Source organism: Mesoplodon mirus, assembly GCF_964341445.2.
Source record: "Mesoplodon mirus genome assembly, chromosome: 13".
Classification (NCBI taxonomy): Eukaryota; Metazoa; Chordata; class Mammalia; order Artiodactyla; family Ziphiidae; genus Mesoplodon; species Mesoplodon mirus.
The window spans coordinates 76298807-76317729 of NC_138989.1; the positions used below are offsets into that span (position 1 = coordinate 76298807).

The following is an 18923-nucleotide window of genomic DNA, read 5'->3' on the forward strand; positions in this document are numbered from 1 at the left end:
ATGGGCAGAAGACCTAAATAGACATTTCTCCACAGAAGATATACAGACTGCCAACAAACACATGAAAGGATGCTCAACATCTTTACTCATTAGAGAAATGCAAATCAAAACTACAATGAGATGTCATCTCACACCAGTCAGAATGGCCATCATCAAAAAATCTAGAAACAATAAATGCTGGAGAGGGTGTGGAAAAAAGGGAACACTCTTGCACTGCTGGTGGGAATGTGAATTGGTACAGCCACTATGGAGAACGGTATGGAGGTTCCTTAAAAAACTACAAATAGAACTACCATATGACCCAGCAATCCCACTACTGGGCATATACCCTGAGAAAACCATAATTCAAAAAGAGACATGTACCAAAATGTTCATAGCAGCCCTATTTACAATAGCCCGGAGATGGAAACAACCTAAGTGTCCATCATCGGATGAATGGGTAAAGAAGATGTGGCACACATATACAATGGAATATTACTCAGCCATAAAAAGAAATGAAATTGAGCTATTTGTAATGAGGTGGATGGACCTAGAGTCTGTCATACAGAGTGAAGTCAGAAAGAGAAAGACAAATACTGTATGCTGACACATATATATGGAATTTAAGAAAGAAAAATGTTATGAAGAACATAGGGGTAAGTCAGGAATAAAGACACAGACCTACTAGAGAATGGACTTGAGGATATGGGGAGGGGGAAGGGTAAGCTGTGACAAAGTGAAAGAGCGGCATGGACATATATACACTACCAAACGTAAGGTAGATAGCTAGTGGGAAGCAGCCGCATAGCACAGGGAGATCAGCTCGGTGCTTTGTGACCGCCTGGAGGGGTGGGATAGGGAGGGTGGGAGGGAGACGCAAAAGGGAGGGGATATGGGAACATATGTATATGTATAACTGATTAAATTTGTTATAAAGCAAAAAAAAAAATAAAAAAAAAAGAAAGGAAAATTAAAGCTGCTTTACTCCCCAAAGTATTTTCCTAATCTACCTTAATAAGCATAGTTTCATTCTGTTTACTCACAACCATTTTTCATACATTACTAAATGAATTTTGTCTGATTAAGTTAATTTTAGAAACATAAAAACTAAGTTCAGGTTTCTACTACTGTTTTTACCCATTTGGGCTCTGAGTATATTTTGTTTCCTGAAAACCTAACCCAACATCTTACCTTAATACCAAAGGCAAAACTACATGGCAATGTGCCCCGGCACTATCTCCTTGCAGCCACTGCTCAACACCACATTAAGAAAAGAATCAAGATAGTCAATACGTCTTTTGAATAGTAGACAAATATAAACGAAGTCAAAGGTGGTAACTGACATGACACTTCTGATTACAGATACAAGATTTAGCTGTCAAGATGCAGTGGCCCCAAAGAGGAAAGGAAACTTTCTGATGCTATAGCCCTTAATCAACCAGTACCACCAAGATACCATATCCAAAAAACAGTGTGGGAAATACAAAAAAGCATTAGATCTCTGCAGTGCTCAAGGAGATTAAAAACTAGTTAGAGACGTAACAGTTCACACTAACATTTACTGGTGAAAGAAGTAGTAAGCTAGGTCCCTGGAATGCAAAGATGAATAGGTGGGCTCAGCCCTCAGCCCTGATCTGCCCTTGGTCAGCAGCTGGCTGTCCCCAGGATCTACATTAAGGTCTGCGAGACAGAGGAGGCAGCAAAGGCCACTTTCAGCTGCAGTTATCAGGGATTCCGTGATAGGATCTGAGCAGGGAATTAAAGAAAGAGTGATGATTTGAATAGAAGGCCAGAGGAAGAGGGAGCAGGCTGGCCGGTCCCGAGCACATCTAGGGGCTGGTGAGTGAACCAGCTTAGGTGAGGAGAGGGTCTTCCAACCAGGTTCCCAATATTCCAGGCAGGGTCCCATAGGGAGCACTTCTCATGCACGGTCCGTAAAGCACTTCAAATCTAGAAGAAATCATAACCAATTTAGGAGCAATACATAGAAATCAAGCTACACGATAACGTGGTCACACACCACTTTTAGTTTTCCATACGTGCAAGTCTCCTCCGCTCCAGATAATTTGTTTCTTTGTTCCTACCGTTCTTTTCACCTATGTCCTTTCACAGCCAGCCCTTGAGAGGTTCTCTCTCACACTGGGTAACACGGTTCAAAACTCAGACTCACAATGACCACCTGGGTGTGCCTTACTCTCAAAAGAACAGCTCTGACCTCGCTACTAAATGCATTTCCAAAGTGAACTCTTGATTTCTCCCAAATCTGGTCCTTCCTCCACAATTTTATATTTGTTACCACTATTCACCCAGTAGCTCAGACGTGAAAACCTGTTTACTTCTCACCTCTCATTCAATCGGTCTCCAAAATTCTAACTTTGTCTCGGAAACGCTTCTTGCTTTCGTTCACCCTTTCCATTCCTGTGGCCTCCCCTGGAGTCCAAGTCTTCCCCACATCTTCTCTGGACCCCAACTGGCCTCCCCACCTTTGTCCTTTCCTGCCCCGATCCATACCGACTGCTGCCAGATTAAGCTTCTGAAAGCACAGCTTCACATCCACATCCTTTCCTGCCCGTACACCACCAATGGCTTCCTGCAAAATAAATGCCAAAGTCCCCCTCCCACCCACCATTCTAATCCTTTTCCTACAAGTCCTGCTCACATGCTCCAGGCTTCAGGCAGAAAGCATTTTTTGTTGTCCAGAAGACAAGATCCACCCTCCCTTACCACCTTGCTGCTGCAGAAATGCCACTCCAGATGTCCAGATGACTACCTACCCTTCCAGGGCATTGGCAAATGCTACTTCTTCCATGAAGCCATTCTAAACCCTCTAGCAGGAAGTCATCTTTCCGCCTCTGAACTCAAAGGCCACTTCATCCAACACCACCCGGCACTTGAGTTCCTTGTGTCTATGTGTTCTTATTCCTACAAAGGTAACCTCCTAAAGGAGCATCTCTATATAAAAATAATCAAACCAACGTGCTAAATTAGCACTTTCTTACAAGGAAGCATTGTGTCAAGAGTTATGGAAAGGGCTTCCCTGGTGGCGCAGTGGTTGAGAACCTGCCTGCTAATGCAGGGGACACGGGTTCGAGCCCTGGTCTGGGAAGATCCCACGTGCCATGGAGCAACTAGGCCCGTGAGCCACAACTACTGAGCCTGCGCTCCGCAACAACAGAGGCCGCGACAGTGAGAGGCCCGCGCACTGCGATGAAGAGTGGCCCCCGCTTGCCACAACTAGAGAAAGCCCTTGCACAGAAACGAAGACCCAACACAGCCAAAAATAAAAATAAATTAATTAAAAGAAGGCTCAACATTAAAAAAAAAAAAGAGTTATGGAAGACACAAGGCCATCAGCTGACAGTTTAGCAGGGAATTATGCTCAATCCATGCAAAAATAAAGCAATGATATTACGAACTCTTTTTAATCATCATATACAAACGTTAGTTGAAGTCATAAAAATACAGGATATCTCAGACAAAGTGAGTCTCCTTAACAGAATGAAAAATCTGAGGCAGAATACTACAGTGGCTTATACCATAAACTCTGGAGCCATTCATGGCTGGGTTCTAATCCCAGCTCTGGCATTACTTATTTTGTGATCTTGGGCAAATCATTTAGCCTCTCTGTGCCTCAAGTTCTTGTAAATGGAGAAATCAAAATAGAGATATTAGTAGTACCTTCCCCTTAAGGCTATTGTGATAATGATGCACATACTGTATACAAAACACTTAGAGCCTGGCACATAATTAGTGTCATCCATATTAGCTACTCTTATTCTTATTCTTGTGCAAATGTTTTATCTGGGGATAAAAAAAAAAAACACAGAAGAATCAGATATTTGGTAGTTAAGATGCCAGCAGGATTTTTTCTAGAAAGAGAGACTTTACCATCTTAAAATCCTGAGGTCAGATTTGTTCTGTTTGCTGACAGGGAGTCTTTGACAGGTAAGGTAAAATCCACCGGGGGGTGGCTCTTTTGTACAATGGACTGAACGCTGTGCAAATGGAGCAGGCACCGAGACCCTGACTCAAACACTAAGCTTTCAGCCAACGAAGGGCTCAGCCACAATCAGCCATTGTCTCCCACAAACAGCCCCTCTGTTGTCATCCAGATGAGTGCCAAATGAAACCGTTTGACTTACGAGTTGCGGACAGTGGCTCTGCGTCGACACAACCACAAATCCAATTAACTGCTGCAAAGGAAATCTAGCACTAGGCATTGAATTTGGGCTGAGAAGCAAGCTTTGGGGTTCAGCTTTTTAAGGGACACTAATCCACATCATTCAGCTGGACTAAGCATATAGGAGTCTGTTTCAAAGCCCATCACATCATATACAGTGATTTTATGTTAATGGTGTAGGGAACAGCTGTGACTGTAGGGTATCAACATCTCTCATTTTCCCCCCAAAATATGAAAACGCATTTAACATAAATTACCACAGGTATCTCAACTTGAACTTGCATTGCAGACTCATATTCATACACAGTGAAACGAGAACCGCTGGGACATGCGATGTTTTATTAACTTTTTACTAAAAGTATTTATAGCTCAGAGCTGCCTGTTATTCACAGGTCAGAATTATTAGAGTGGTGGAACAGCAAATCCACATTTATCATCCTCTTATTTTCTGATACATTTTAGAAATTAAAAGAATTATAGCAATAAGACTGATGCTACCTACACAAGAACAAACAAATAAACAAACTCTCTCTTTTGTCATGGTTAGAATGTCTGATTTTACTCACTGCCTGGAATACTGGCATGGCTGCTTCAGCAAAGTCCCTTCTTTCCAAGCGTCAGGGAAGGTTAGGGAAGGTAGGCTGACTGCCAAAACACGCACCCCCAAATCTCACTGGCCGAACGCATGTGGTTTAATTTCTTCACGTTGCATCTCAATGCAACTTGGTAAGGGAGGTTCTGCTCCACACGGTCGTTCAGGACCAGGGGTCCTTCCACCCTGTGACTCCATCATACCCCAGGGCTTCATAGTTCTCCCCAGCACCCCCCTGCAGCTGGCCAGCAGACCAGAAAGAGAGCAGATATGCAAAAGGACCCCCACTCTTAACTGCCTCTCATTTCCACACACATCCTTTCGTGAGAACCAATCTCATGGCTCCACCTACATACAGAAAGTAGTCCAATACAGTGGTTGTCAACTGGGGGCAATTCTGACTCTCAAGAGGCAGGTGGCAATGTCTGGAGACATCTCTGATTGTTACAGCTGGGTGACTGGCATCTAGTGGGTAGAGTCCAGGGAAGCTCCGAAACGTCCCCCAGTGCACAGGACAGTCTCCCCACAACAAAAAATTAACCAGCCCCAAATGGCAATATTGCCGAGACTTTGGTAAGCATCTAGCCAGTCTCCACAATCGCACATACGTCAATGCTCAGATCCACCATTTCCCACTACCAGACATCCTCATCAATCACAACAAATCCATGTATCGATAGTCTGTTCGTTCATTTGCTTGTTTGTTCCTCCATTCATTTATCCAAGCTCCAAGCTCCTAAACAAGACAAGGTCTTACAAGTCAAAGGACTTCACAGTGGAGCAGGGGAGGCAGGCATATGTAGAATTATCAGACATGGGGTAAGTGGGATTTAAAAGAACAAATGGAAGGGCAATTAATTCCGGCTGAGAGAGTTGGAGGAGAAGCCATAGGGAAAGTGGAATAGGAAAGACGTCTTGAAGGAAGCATATACTCATGGCTTTCCATCGACATGTTGTGGGGTATTTTTTGCAGGGTGGTGGAGAAGAAAAAGGTGGTTCCAGGAAAAGGGAACTGTACAAACAAAGGAATAACAATATGAAAGGATATGATTTACTCCCGTTTTGTTTAGGGGAAGAAATAGGAACTAGGGGAGGAGGGGTAGTAAAAAACGCTTTTTGGTTCAAACATTTTTCAGCAGTTTATTCATGAAAGTCTTAAGCTCCCAGCCACACACACTGGCTTTCAGTCAAGTGGCCCTTGAGAAACAATTCACACCACCAGGCTTCATAGAAACTTGTTAGCACAGGGCAAAGCCCAGGTAATAGCTGGAAATCTCACTGCAAATTTCCCACCAGGACCTGTCACAGAGTCTTTCAAACCATGCTACCTGAAAGCCAACATGAAACTGATTCAGGCAGATGGTTGACCAAATGCATCCATCTTTGTTCCCCAAAGACAGGACAGTGCAGAAGTCAGATCTCTTCCTAAATTATGTTACACTGAACCTGTTGGGTTAAAAAGGAAAAGCTTTTGCTTCTTCCGATCTTTAATTCCAGTTGTGAATGCAGCTCCCAGGCTGTGGTTAAGAGCACAGACTGCCCGGGTTCATATCCTGGCTCGGGCGTAAATTCACTGTGCGACCTTGAAGAAGTTACCTAAGTTTCCAGGATCAACTGCCTCCCAGATAATGTGCTTAAAGCTCTTAGCACTGAACTTGAAGCATATAATAAACACTATCTCTATCTTTGTACCATAGCCATCTCCTCTGCCCCCCAAAATTGTCTTTCGGTTGTCATAAAATACATTGTGGAATCTGACATAGTTGGGAAGGAAAATATCTGATGAACTTTCATGTTGTTTTGTAGAATATTACTAATAGCGACTTCAGTTTGCTTGGGCCAGATGCTATTAATTACAAACCAACATCCCCATGTAAACAACGGTGGTTCTTAATTTTGAAGCTAAAATTAAACTTTTTTAAATACCACACTCCGACACAATTATTTACCCCCATCATTCTCTTCCCGCACGCTTCCTCCCTCAAACTGTTGCCTCTCTCTCTCTAACTCTTATTTTCACTGTGATCAGCTTCCGGAAGACAGTGTATCTAGTTGTTAAGTACTATAGATTATATCGAACGACACTAATCACCTAGCACTAAAAAGCCTCATAAAAGGAAGAAATTTGTTTCTTTACAAGTCAGAATCTCGAAGGAGAAGTTAAAACGAGGGAAGTGGCCTCCAGAACCCGGAGGAGAGTCAGCCTGTTCCGAACTGCTCCTTCCTATGGTGAGGGGGAGACATCTAGGGTCTTAGGCTACGTCAAGTCCCATCCACCGTTACGAAAAGTGGAAACAAAATTGAATGGCAAAGCCTTTTGCAATAAGTCAAGAACAAGGAATAAAACAAAAGTCAAGCCAACCAGAAGAACTAGGTTGAATCACGCTTAGGCTTCAAAATTGATGATCACTGCCCTCCTAATTTACAAGGAATTCTAAATTGTCTGGACAGTGTCTTCTTCAATTTCCATTGCAGACTGGACTTGATCCCAAGAGAATGTTACTTTAAGGAGCACATTAAAGAGAGGGTTTGGCATCTGCATGGACGGATTTCAACACGTGAGGTGTAATAAGTCTGGAGTGAAATCTGTCGTGTGCTTTTTAACTTCTTAGTAAAGACACTTTTCCTTGTACGTCAATGAACTTCTTGTAGGGAAGTACGACCACCCTGAGGTGCAATTCTCAAAAACTTTATTTATTATTTTGATATGAACTCAAGGCGTATGAACAATAAATTTTTGATAGCTCTGACACCACTGTTGGAAAAAAAAAAAGTAAACTATGGACTCTGCAAAGAAACACTCTTTGAACTAATATTTAGTATTTTGTGTATAGAAATAAAGGCAACTTAGTAAATGAATTCTGTTTACCCGAAAGATTCCCCCTCCGTAGATAAGCTATTTACCTTCTTCTTAGGTGAAGTAAGAAACCATGAAGAAATCTGGCTTATCAGGAACATAAAAGAATATGATTTCTCAGCGTACATAATGATGACATGGGAATCTGATGCGAAGGGTAATGTGAATGTCTGGCAATTGCCCTCAGGTGCTCTGGGCATGAGATTTAGAGGACTGGCAAGCAGCAAACTAATTACTGTTTCTGGCAATTTGTTGCAGGTCCTAACATCCCTGGATAAACAGTTAACACTTCTCAGGGAAACAGAAAACAAAAGATTCCCATGTGAAGCCTCAGCTAAAGACTAGAAAAATCTGTGGCTTATCTAAGAGCCTTATAGGTTGCCATCAGTCCTCCGTGTTAATAGCGAAGATTCAGGAAGAGGGAACGCTGGCAAATGGGAGCCCGGCTCTGGACATCTCCACCCAGCAGTGTGGAGCCAGGCCTGGTCCCCTTCCCAGCCCCCACTTGGAATTAACAGACTCATCAGGAAATCCCTCCCATACCTTTGGGAGGAAAGCACTGAGCACTGTGTACACAAGCGCCCCCATCACAGCCCACACTACCGTCACGTTTACAACACGGGCACGTTCCAAAAGCATCCTAGCTGCAACCAAAAGACAAGGCAAGTCATCTGCCGGTATCATGTGGTTTCACCGAGAAGAAAAAAACACAAGTCGAGAAGGGCCTAAGCTCCTACATAAATACACTTCGGATATCAGCACAACAAGGAATCTGCTCGCAACAAGAGCAGATCTGGGTTTACACACTTTCAAATTAGGTATCAAAGGCCCAGGCTCAAATGCAGGCTGAAATGGAACCCAGCTCTTAAAGCTATTTCTGAAGATTAAATTGATTCCAGCCTTCCTTCAACAAATATTTACTGAATGTCTACTATGTACCAAGTTCCATTGAACAGCCCTATCAGGCATAGCAAATCAGGCATAGCAAATACCACTGTCTAGGGGAAACTTCTTAAAGATTCCATTAACTTTATATTTTGCATTGTACAGTCTAGTTTTTGTGCCTTTATTAAAGAGCTCTCTTCTTTAAAATAATACTAATAAAGATTCCATCCAAAAAGCAGATTCAAATATAGATTGACAGCCACACTGCCTTCTCCAGTCTTATCCTGCCCCATTCTCTCCTGCCTCCTGTCTTACAATGGCTGTGTCTCTAATGATGTGAAATGTCTACAAAGCCTGCTTCAGGATGTGAACAACAATCATAGAACAAGGACAGGACCCCTAAGTAGGGTGACCAACTGGTCCCAGGTTTCCTGGGACTGTTCTGGTTTTAAAATGGCAAGTCCCTCAACTCAGGTACCCTCTTAGTCCTGGACAAGCTGAGTCAGTGGGTCACCCTACCCCCAAGAAACCAGACCTCAGCAAAGGGAGGTACACTACTTCACTTGCCTGAGGGAAATGAGGCCATAGGAGAAAGGCGCCTGGTGCCCTTTAAGGAAGGCCTGGGTTGCCTGTGGGCTGTCTTAGAAACTCACAGCTTCCTCCAGCTTCCTCCTGAGAAGGCCTATCCTTTTAAAATGCCACACCATTTAAGCTTTACAAAGACTTTCCAATGACAAGACTCCAATGACACGACATACAGAAGAAATCTTCACATAAATGCCGAAGGCTGGAGTTATTTGGATGTGGGTATTTCCTTGGCTAGTTTAAGAGCTCCTTCAGTTTAGACCATAACTATTCACCCCAAGATTTCCAGAATCCAGCACCAAGACTGGTGGATGGTAAATACTACATAAAATGGACGTTAATAATAGCTGCCATTATGCAGGGCTTGCGATGTGTAGGACAACACACTAAGCACTTTATATAAATGATCTCACACTCACAATAACTCAGTGAGGTTGATTGACCTCCATTTTCCAGAGGAAGAAACCAAGGCTCAGTCAGACCTTATTTACTCAAGGTCATTATGACAGAGCTCATGTTTGAACCCAACCCATCTTGCTTCAAAAGTTCCATGTTTTCAACCATTCAATTGAATTAGGTTCAAGTAAGGTGAGCATATATAGTTAGGCATCAAGAACTGAGAGAGGAGAGTATCAGACACATTTCTTTTATTCTCTCCACTTTTAGTGTTGCCATTGCAAGAAAAAAAAAAAAGGCAGAAACCAAATCAATTATGAGTTAAGCTCATACATTAAGCTAAGGCAAGGTAGGGATCTTAGTTAGAATTGGGCAGAATTGTGCCTGGCAAACAGTAGGCACTCAATATTTGAATAAATGTAATAAATACAATTGCATACCTAATATGAGGTTTAAGTTCTTGATGCTCAGTGTTTCAAAGGCTATTTTACCCACCACCGTAGGTGAACAGATGAACTCCTACCTGAAGCTTCTGAAGGGTTAGTGTGACGGGGCAGGAATACATGGACAGGTACTTACCCCAGTTAAGGATGGCTGGCACTCTACCTGCATGGTAGAGATCTACCCTCCTGCTCTCCGACCACTTTTAATCTCATTTAACCTGAAAGGAAGCAATCTGCAAACCTACAGAGCAACACAACTGCAAAAGAACATCACCAAATACTTTGTTTTTGAGACATTTATCTCAGCTCCATTCATTATCCGTCAAACTGAGAACATTGTTTTAATGTTAATATATTCCTGGCCATTTTCTCCAAGCAGCTGAACACATTTCCTCTTTCATAATAACACTATCCATAATGATCGAGCATTCCGAGGGCTAAAGAACTTTCTATCATGTGAATCATTCCAAAAATCAAAAGAAGTGAGGTAAACCAGATGTCCCTCCCAAAGGCATTTATGGCCAGAAGTTAATTAAGAAGGGAGGGGTGGTAGCCATTTGTGGGAAACTGTCACCCACTCTTGTCAAACCCAAACAGCACAATCTGCTCCTCGAGTTGGTTGGCTGGCTTGGTGGAGTGTAGAGTTCTGATGCTGCTTACTGTATGTCCCCAAGAAGAGGGGTTTTTTGTTTGCTTTGTTATTGTTTTGTTAGAATCGGCCCAATTCAAGTCGAAAAACAGGCCACCAGTAACAATTCACTTTGTTAGAATGATGACCCTCTATGAGAATGTTCACCTCCCACCCACTGGTATGCACACTGCAGCCTGGCAACTCTAATATGATTCAACATTTAGTCATTATTAATGCGAGGAGGGGAAGCCCTTAAAAATAATTTTCTCTCTTCTTAACTTCAATTCTACAGGCCCAAAGCATATATAATTCCCTTACCACAGTAAGTCAAAATCATTTCTGTGTTTTCAATGATTGAGTATGTATGGAGCCCTTAATTTTTACAAACGTGGTAGGGAATACAAAATAAGGTCAAACCTCATCCAGTCTTCATCTTTAAGGAACTTGCAAGAGAACTGAGATCCTGCTGTTTTAACCTCTACATCTACCAGCCTGCAGGACCCTTGGAAAGAACTGTACGCCTTACCCTCTCCCCCAGCTGAGCAATGACTTGTGATATGTGGCTTGATGACAAAAGACACCCTGGGACATCTTGTCAACACACCTCCTGTTACATGAACTAGCTTTAGTGGGTTTCTATTCTTGGCAATTAAACAGAAAGAAAAAGACACTTCAATCTTAGGTGATAATACAAGGACAATCTATGGTAAGTGCCCTTTGTAGAATGAATGTTGAGTGAAATGAGAGAGGTAATTTTGACAGAGAACTGTGGAGGCGGCAAGGATTGCTATGAGCTAAAATGACGGAGTTAAGTTTTTTAGGGGAGTTAAGAGCTGAGTCACACCTTTAATGATGGGGTATCATGAGGCACAGGAGCCTGTAGGCCACAGAATATTCCAGGATTAAGAAATAGGGCCATGGGCCTCCCTGGTGGCGCAGTCGTTGAGAGTCCGCCTGCCGATGCAGGGGATGCGGGTTCGTGCCCCGGTCTGGGAGGATCCCATATGCCGCGGAGCGGCTGGGCCCGTGAGCCATGGCCGCTGGGCCTGCGCATCCGGAGCCTGTGCTCCGCAACGGGAGAGGCCACAACAGTGAGAGGCCCGCATACCGCAAAAAAAAAAAAAAAAAAAAAAAGAAATAGGGCCATGCAAAGCATTTTGGGGGACTAGTGGGCTAACCATCCCAGCTAACGTTGTGTTTTAAAGTCATGCGGAGCAAAAGTCAAAGTTGGACAGGAAGCTGGGGCTGGGAAAGCCAGGAATGAGAGAAATAAGGTTCTCAGCTAAGATGTGGCAGTGGAGATGGAAATCAAGGAAGATGTAGGAACTGTCACTAAAGATGCTCAGTTCACTACTTACAATAGCTAAGACATGGAAACAACCTAAGTGTCCATCAACAGATGAATGGATAAAGAAGATGTGGCACATATATATGATGGAATATTACCCAGCCACAAAAAGAAATGAAATTGAGTTATTTGTAGTGAGGTAGATGGACCTACAGTCTATCACACAGAGTGAAGTAAGTCAGAAAAACAAATACCGCATACTAACACATATATATGGAATCTTAAAAAAAAAAAATGGTTCTGAAGAACCTAGGGCAGGACAGGAATAAAGACGCAGACGTAGAGAATGGACTTGAGGACACGGGGAGGGGGAAGGGTAAGCTGGGACGAAGTGAGAGAGTGGCATGGACATATATACACTACCAAATGTAAAACAGATAGTGGGAAGCAGCCACATAGCACAGGGAGATCAGCTCAGTGCTTTGTGACCACCTAGAGGGGTGGGATAGGGAGGGTGGGAGGGAGATGCAAGAGGGAGGGGGCATGGGGATATATGTATGCATATAGCTGATTCACTTTGTTATACAGCAGAAACTAACACACCACTGTAAAGCAATTATACTCCAATAAAGATGTTAAAAGAAATAAAAAACTTAAAAAATAAAGATGATCAGTTAATCTGTTAATAAGCGGAACACCAGTGTGAATAATAATGGTCCCTATTTCCACAGTATCTCTCAAAGCTTTTACCAAAATCTCACCAGTTCTTGTAGAACCTCAGTGAGGAGTACGTTACGTGTGATTATCTGGACTTATTAATGGAAAGTGAGGCAGAAAAGTTAAGACAGGGATGGGGGAGCAGAAAGAGAAAACACAAGCACAGAACCCTGCGTTCGGAGACTCCATTTCCTCACGACTTCCTCTCCACCAGCAGCACATCTGCATTTGATCCATCCCTTCCTTGCAGGAAGTGTGCTACCCCAGGAAGCCTATGTGATGTTACAATAATAACCTTTACCATGCAGGATGTTGCAATGAGTTTCATCCATGCAGGAATTAATAAATCAAGTGGTGAATACGGCATCCTTTCCTACTCAGCCCCTGACTCCCAGCAGCTCACAGGTACCACACCCGCCCACCCCCTCCCCGCCCCCGACACACCCACACACACACACACAACTCCACAAGGAATGTGCTCCAAGGCCTGCACAGCCACGTCAGGTCTCCGCCAGGAAATCCCAGGCCTCAAGAGCTACTCAAAGGAAATGCAAATCACATAGACACTACTTGAGGCCTCCCTCCTGAAATCTCACAATGACAGTAAGTCAACTGGAAATAGAAAATCCTTAACCATAAAACAAGTACTTGTTTTATCCTGGAACATACAGTGTAGCTCCCAAAGCCCTGAGGGAAGGATCAGGAAAACCAACGCGTTCCTTCCTTCCTTCCTTCCTTCCGGCTTCCATGACATTGCAACTACGTCATTGTGACTGGCAGTGCCAGGAACCACGTTCCCTCCACAGGGGTCTTCTACATAGATGGCCAACTTCACTATGAAAGTAAAACGGTAGGAACTCAGACGCCAAACAAAATATAGACAGGTATTTTGGAGCTTCCCAAAGATATTTCAAGACCAGTCCCTCCGGGCTTAATTTTCTCCCTCTCTCAGTCTGCGCCTTGCCCTGAATTAGTACCTGGAGGTCTTGGATGGGCTGCATCTGATCTCCCTGCCGGTTTCTCAGCTGCTCATCTCCACCTCAGAACTCCTACGGGTGCAATACTTTGTCACTCAAGGAAAGCTGGACTAGGGGGCAGCCTCTGGACTCTTAGGCCAACACTGAGGTCCTCTGGTCACTGACTCAGGAGCTAGCAGGCAGTTTACCACATCACCTGCCTACAGAGAGCTGTCTGTAAAAATGACTTCAACAAGGTGATTACTGACCCAGAAGCCATACTCTTTTGTTCAATTCCATACTTATGCTAAAGGTACATATCAAATCCTAAACGTTCTCATCCATGCACGCATTTATCACAACAAAGATTATTTGCGTGACCAGCACTCTGCACAGCAAAATCTCTCATCAAGCCACCAGCCGCTTAATCCACAGCCCCTCACAATGTCTATGACACAGAACCCAACTATATTTAGGGAGGGTGCAGCAAGGGAGGCTTTAAAACTTACCACCCTCATAGCCACCATGGTTGCTGATGAAAGTCTGAATGTCCCAGAACTCTCAGGTGTTCCATTAGCCCTTTGACCAGAAAATACCTCTTGTCCAAATTCCTTTTTCTAATATCAAAGCAATAAGAGGATGACCCAGACTACCCCACACATCCCCTGCCCCCTCTAGGTCTTATCTGCCATGTTGGCTGAGGGAGGCCACATCCTGGGTGACGCTAGGCCCACCGTTGCTCTTTTTCTACCCTGGGCTGCTCAAACAAACTCAGGAAGTCTTAGACAAGAGGCAGACAGGGAGGGAAAGGAAGTGTGTAAGCAACACCTCTCTATTATATAATGCTAAGCACAGAACCTCCTAGAACCAGCCTTGGAAACATCTCCTGGCCTATCACTTCAGAACAAAGAACTACTCAAAACAGGCAAAAAGAGAAAATAATTATCATTTTTTATTTGATGACCGGTGTGCAGTCGTATTAACAAATATAATACCAACATATTAGTAAAGAACAGGTTGGAGTAGGACCAGATTCTTTAAGCGATGTATCATTTGTTCATTCAATCCATACTCGTATAACACTCAATGCGCTAAGCTAGACCCCATAGGAACACACTAGGCCACATCACTTGTGGAAGGTCATTAGTGCTACTCACCTATATCCGGTTTTCCCTTTTTCAGCACAAGAAATATCAGATTGTGGTTCAATGGGGTCATAGGACTAGTCTGGTGAAGCAACATAAGTCAATTCAGGGTCAGATCATGTCATTTTGGAGCAAGGTCCTCTGGAGCTTCCTCTCCCATGCTGCAGTGATCTGTGACCTTGATCACACGTCAAGATCACACCCCCACCAATTTGGGTCCTTGCGTGACTAAGATGAGCAGGGCCCACCTGCTGACTGTGTTGGACACACAGTGTGGGAAAGAAAGAAACCGGGCCACTGAGACCCGGAGGTTATTTGTTACGGCAGAATAACCTAACCTATCTTGCTGATACATCACTGCTTAAAAAAGAGAGAAATCTGCAAACATCCCCCTCCCATCTGTTTTCTAATTCAGAAAAGCAGAATTTATTTCAAAATTCAAGTGCAGCAGGGCCTGAAGAATGCCTTGAAATGTAGAGGGTGCCAACAGGATAGACAGGTCTAAACAACTCTGAGAGAACAAGGAATGAGGAGAGAATAACCTCTCAACAATGGTGAAATCTACCTGCTCATGTGGAATTCAGCTGCGGAGTTTAAAGACTATGAAGAGAAGGTCACCTTCTGACAAGAGGTCCAGACATTTGTGAAGCAGTGAGCACCCTAATGAAAGAGGCATTCAAGTAGAGGCGGGATGATCATAAGCTGCCTCCTCAGAAGTCCAATACCCCCTCTTTGTTCCTCTCTCTCTAGCATCCACTGCACCTAATTAGTCAGGTCTTCATTTCTCCATCACCCCAGAAGCTCTGGAAGGTGGTTCGCCTTTGTGTCTCCACACTCCACCCCAGCCTGCCCCTTGGCAGCTATCAGAGAGCCCAGTGTCTATCAGGTGCTCCATAAGCATCTGCCAAATGAATTAAATGAACACTGTAGAAAGGACTCAGCTCTGGCAGAAAAAGTCGGTCTCATCACCTCTAGGGCTCCTCCAACCTAAAACTAAAACACACTACTGCCGACATCTGGGAGTGGGGAGCATCCACCTAAAAGAACAAATTAAACATCAGTACAACACTTGATTAGGATTTATTACTAGACACAATTGAAAACCACATTGAAAGCTAACCCTGCGCTACGGTTATCTTTGTTCTTGGACATGCATTTACATGTGCAGGCAGCTGTTTTCCCATGTGGTATTTTGTGGGTGAGGTATTTATTTTTTCTATTTAAAACACACACACACACACACACACACACACACACCCTTTGTTTCTATTGCATTATTACACTCCCTATTATCCCATCACGTGGCTTCCCCTCTTGCAGGAACACAGCACACACCCTGCATTATTGCTGACATAAAAACCACTTGTCAAAATACCTCTACCTTAGCTCCACTACAAAGCTGATCTTCCCAAAGCACTGGTCTTCGTTTCAGCTGGGACAGGTTGATAACTCACCTACTTTTCCTAGTGATACTTGAATGCTCTGAGTCAAAGAATAAATGCCAGCATCATTGGTGTTTTGTTAAAAGTCACGTTTCCAAACAAAACTACCCTAGAGGGGAATGACAAACCTTTCAAGTTTTTAAATTTTATTTTTTAAGGGATTTGGGGGAAAAAATGGTGAAGGGAAAATCTGCCCCGGATACCATGATGTGGCTATAGTGGAAGTGACTGCACACTGGCCTCTGGTCCTCATCCCTTCTTCCTGCAAAATAAAACTTGAGTCTATGTCCATACACATTCTTCCTCCCTGCTTCTCGTGTAGAACACCATGACTCTGCCCTCTAGGAGACAACACCAACACCAGGTGTCCTCATCCATCTGAAGGGTAGGCTTTCACTGAGCTTTATCAAGATAACCCCAGACCTGGTTAGGTTGCTATCAAAACAGAACTATCCTTGGAAAGAAAAGAATAAGCCAGAGTTTTTGGAAAAGAACCAACACCTAAAGATAAAATGCAGACTGAGGGCCTGATGGTTCATGGCTATATAAATATAAATATTTATAAATATAAATATAAAGCTTAACTGAAGCTCCATTTTCTGCTCCCCCAACTGTCCTCCCTCCCGCCTCCCAGTAACTTACTTCTGCACGTCCCTCTTGATATTGCGAGAACAATTAGGACATTTGACCAATACCTTTTCAACAAATGATATCCCACCTACAGACTGAAGCCAAAATGTATTACTATAGATAAGAAAGCAGACACATATCCAAACCCTACATTCAGATACAACTGCCTATGTGTGGATTATATCAAAATTCCCCTCAAAGGGAACCAGGTGGAATTTATACAACCCCAAACGCAGCCTGCTCTCAGTGACTTCTTCAAAGGGAAGGTTTCAAGTCTTTTGCAATTTCTTTCTTTGAATCAGGAGTTTCAGCAGCCCCTTCTGCTCCGCACAGATAGGAATGGATGATGTGAGGCAGAAACCACCCGAATAGCCCCCCTGCAAACGCCCGTTGACCTCAATGACCCAGAGACGCCCAGGAGGCTACCCAGATTAGCGGTGGTTACCTGAATCTGTCACCGAGTCCCTTTCACCCCCTTCTGCGTGATGACATCAAGTGGAAATGGTACGCGTTTGGGAAGCAAGAGGCTGACAAGCAGGAAGCACAACTGAGCCTGAGCTTTGTTCAGCCTGCAGTGAAATACATGCAGTAAGGGTTAGAGAGGCGCAGCAGAGAAACCCAAACAACCTCCCGGGCAGAGCAGCGGTGGTGGCGTGGGTGCACCGGGGGGAGGTGGAGGAAGGCGGCGGAGGTGTGGCGGGCTGGCGGGCCGCCGAGGGGCGTAACGCTTCCTAATCGTCTCCGCGGGACAAACAACCACCTCCCCGGACTCCTCTGCAGTCTCCCCCGCCCCTAAGTTATCCTCTGGTAGTAGAGCCTCCACTGGCAACGGTAATCCCTCAGAAAGAAAGAAAAACGAGAAGGCATAGCGTAGCACCGTGGAGCACAAGCAAAATATACTAGGGAAACCCGGTTATGTGGGAACGCGGGGCGCCCAGTCACGCGCCCAGAGAGACACACCAGCGCTGCGTTCGCGAGCATCCTTCTTTTCGTCGCCCCTGTCCGCCACCTCATCAAGTCCCGGTCACCCTGTTTTGCCGATTTCTCTACTCTCTCCAAAACCTTGCGGCGCTGCCCCCAGCCTAGGCGGGATTGGGGACCGCCGCCTCCGGAGCAGCGTCCCACGAGTCCAGCCTGCTTTGTGCTGCCGCTGCCCTCCCAGGAGCGAGCGCCCCGGACGCGTGGGTGCGCACAGAAGACCCCCAACATCTGGCCCTCCACTAAGCCCTCTCTTCCCCGGAGGGGCCCGGGGACCGCAGAGACAATTTCCGGGGAGGGGGGGAAGCGCTCGACAGAGGCCCTGCCAGGGGCCCATCCCGGGGGGCGCGCGCGGCGCGGGCACGAGACCGGCTCCCTCGGACAGCAGCTCCAGAGGGCATCCGAGGACTCGGCGGAACCTCCGACAGCGCCGCTCCCGAGACCCAGCCGCGGGCGCAGCTCTGCCGGCGTTCGGGAGAGACGCAACTCCAGGAACCCCCTCCCGCGCGCCCCGGGGCTGCCTCGCCGCGCCCCGGGGCCCCGCTCCCCGCGACCCCTGCGGCCCCGCGACCCCCCCCACAGTCCAAAAGGTGCCCCCTCTACCCACCAGGCGGCACCTCCCCTTTCCAGCTCCCCTAGTTCCGGGCGCGGCCGCCGCGGGGGCGCAGACATCCCTTCGCGCTCCTCTCGCCGCCTGCGACCCAGGAGGGACAGAGCCGAGAAACCGAAACTCACCGACCTCTCTCCGCAGCGGGCTCCGGCGCTCCCTACAGAAGCGGCGACGACGGCGGCGGCGGCGGCGGCAGCAGCAGCATCGCCGGGGGGTCCCGGCGCGCCCGCCACCCGCTCGGCCAGACGCGCGCCGAGGGCTGCGGGGCGGGCGCGGGGAGCGCGGCGGCGGCGGCGCCTGCAGCCCCAGCTCCCTGCTCGGACCCTCAGGAGGCGCCCCACCTGCCCGGCCGCCCTCCGCGCTCGCAGTCGAACACCGCCGCCAGGCGCTCGGCTCGGAGCGGGAGCTTTTTGTGTCACCGCCCAGACTCGGGCACCGAAAGGGGTGGGGGCGAGAGGCCGGGCTCCGCTCCCCGAGGCACCGCCCTCCCCGGCGGCTCCACCTCCCACGCCCCTTCCCTCTCACCTCCCCGCTGGTCCAGGACTTGAGTCTGTCCGTCCCGAATCGCAACCCACCCACGGGCTGAGAAGCCGCCCACCCTCCCCCGCG

General features: G+C 46.0%; 1 protein-coding gene across 3 annotated transcripts in view; it reads right to left on the reverse strand.

Annotated features, from left to right (window-relative positions):
• The window catches only part of RNF152 (ring finger protein 152), an 85468-nt gene extending 66937 nt beyond the window's left edge, over positions 1–18531 (reverse strand). Inside the window, exons 1-2 of one of the 3 annotated variants that reach the window (XM_082641174.1) lie at positions 18440–18493; positions 17172–17295 (exon numbers count right to left, since the gene is read on the reverse strand). The gene's annotated coding sequence lies outside the window, so the exon portion shown is untranslated. Of the gene's footprint in view, positions 1–17171; positions 17296–18439 lie in introns of all 3 variants that reach the window. The other 2 variants (XM_082641173.1, XM_082641175.1) reach the window with 2 other exon arrangements.
• Positions 18532–18923: the final 392 nt, after the last annotated feature.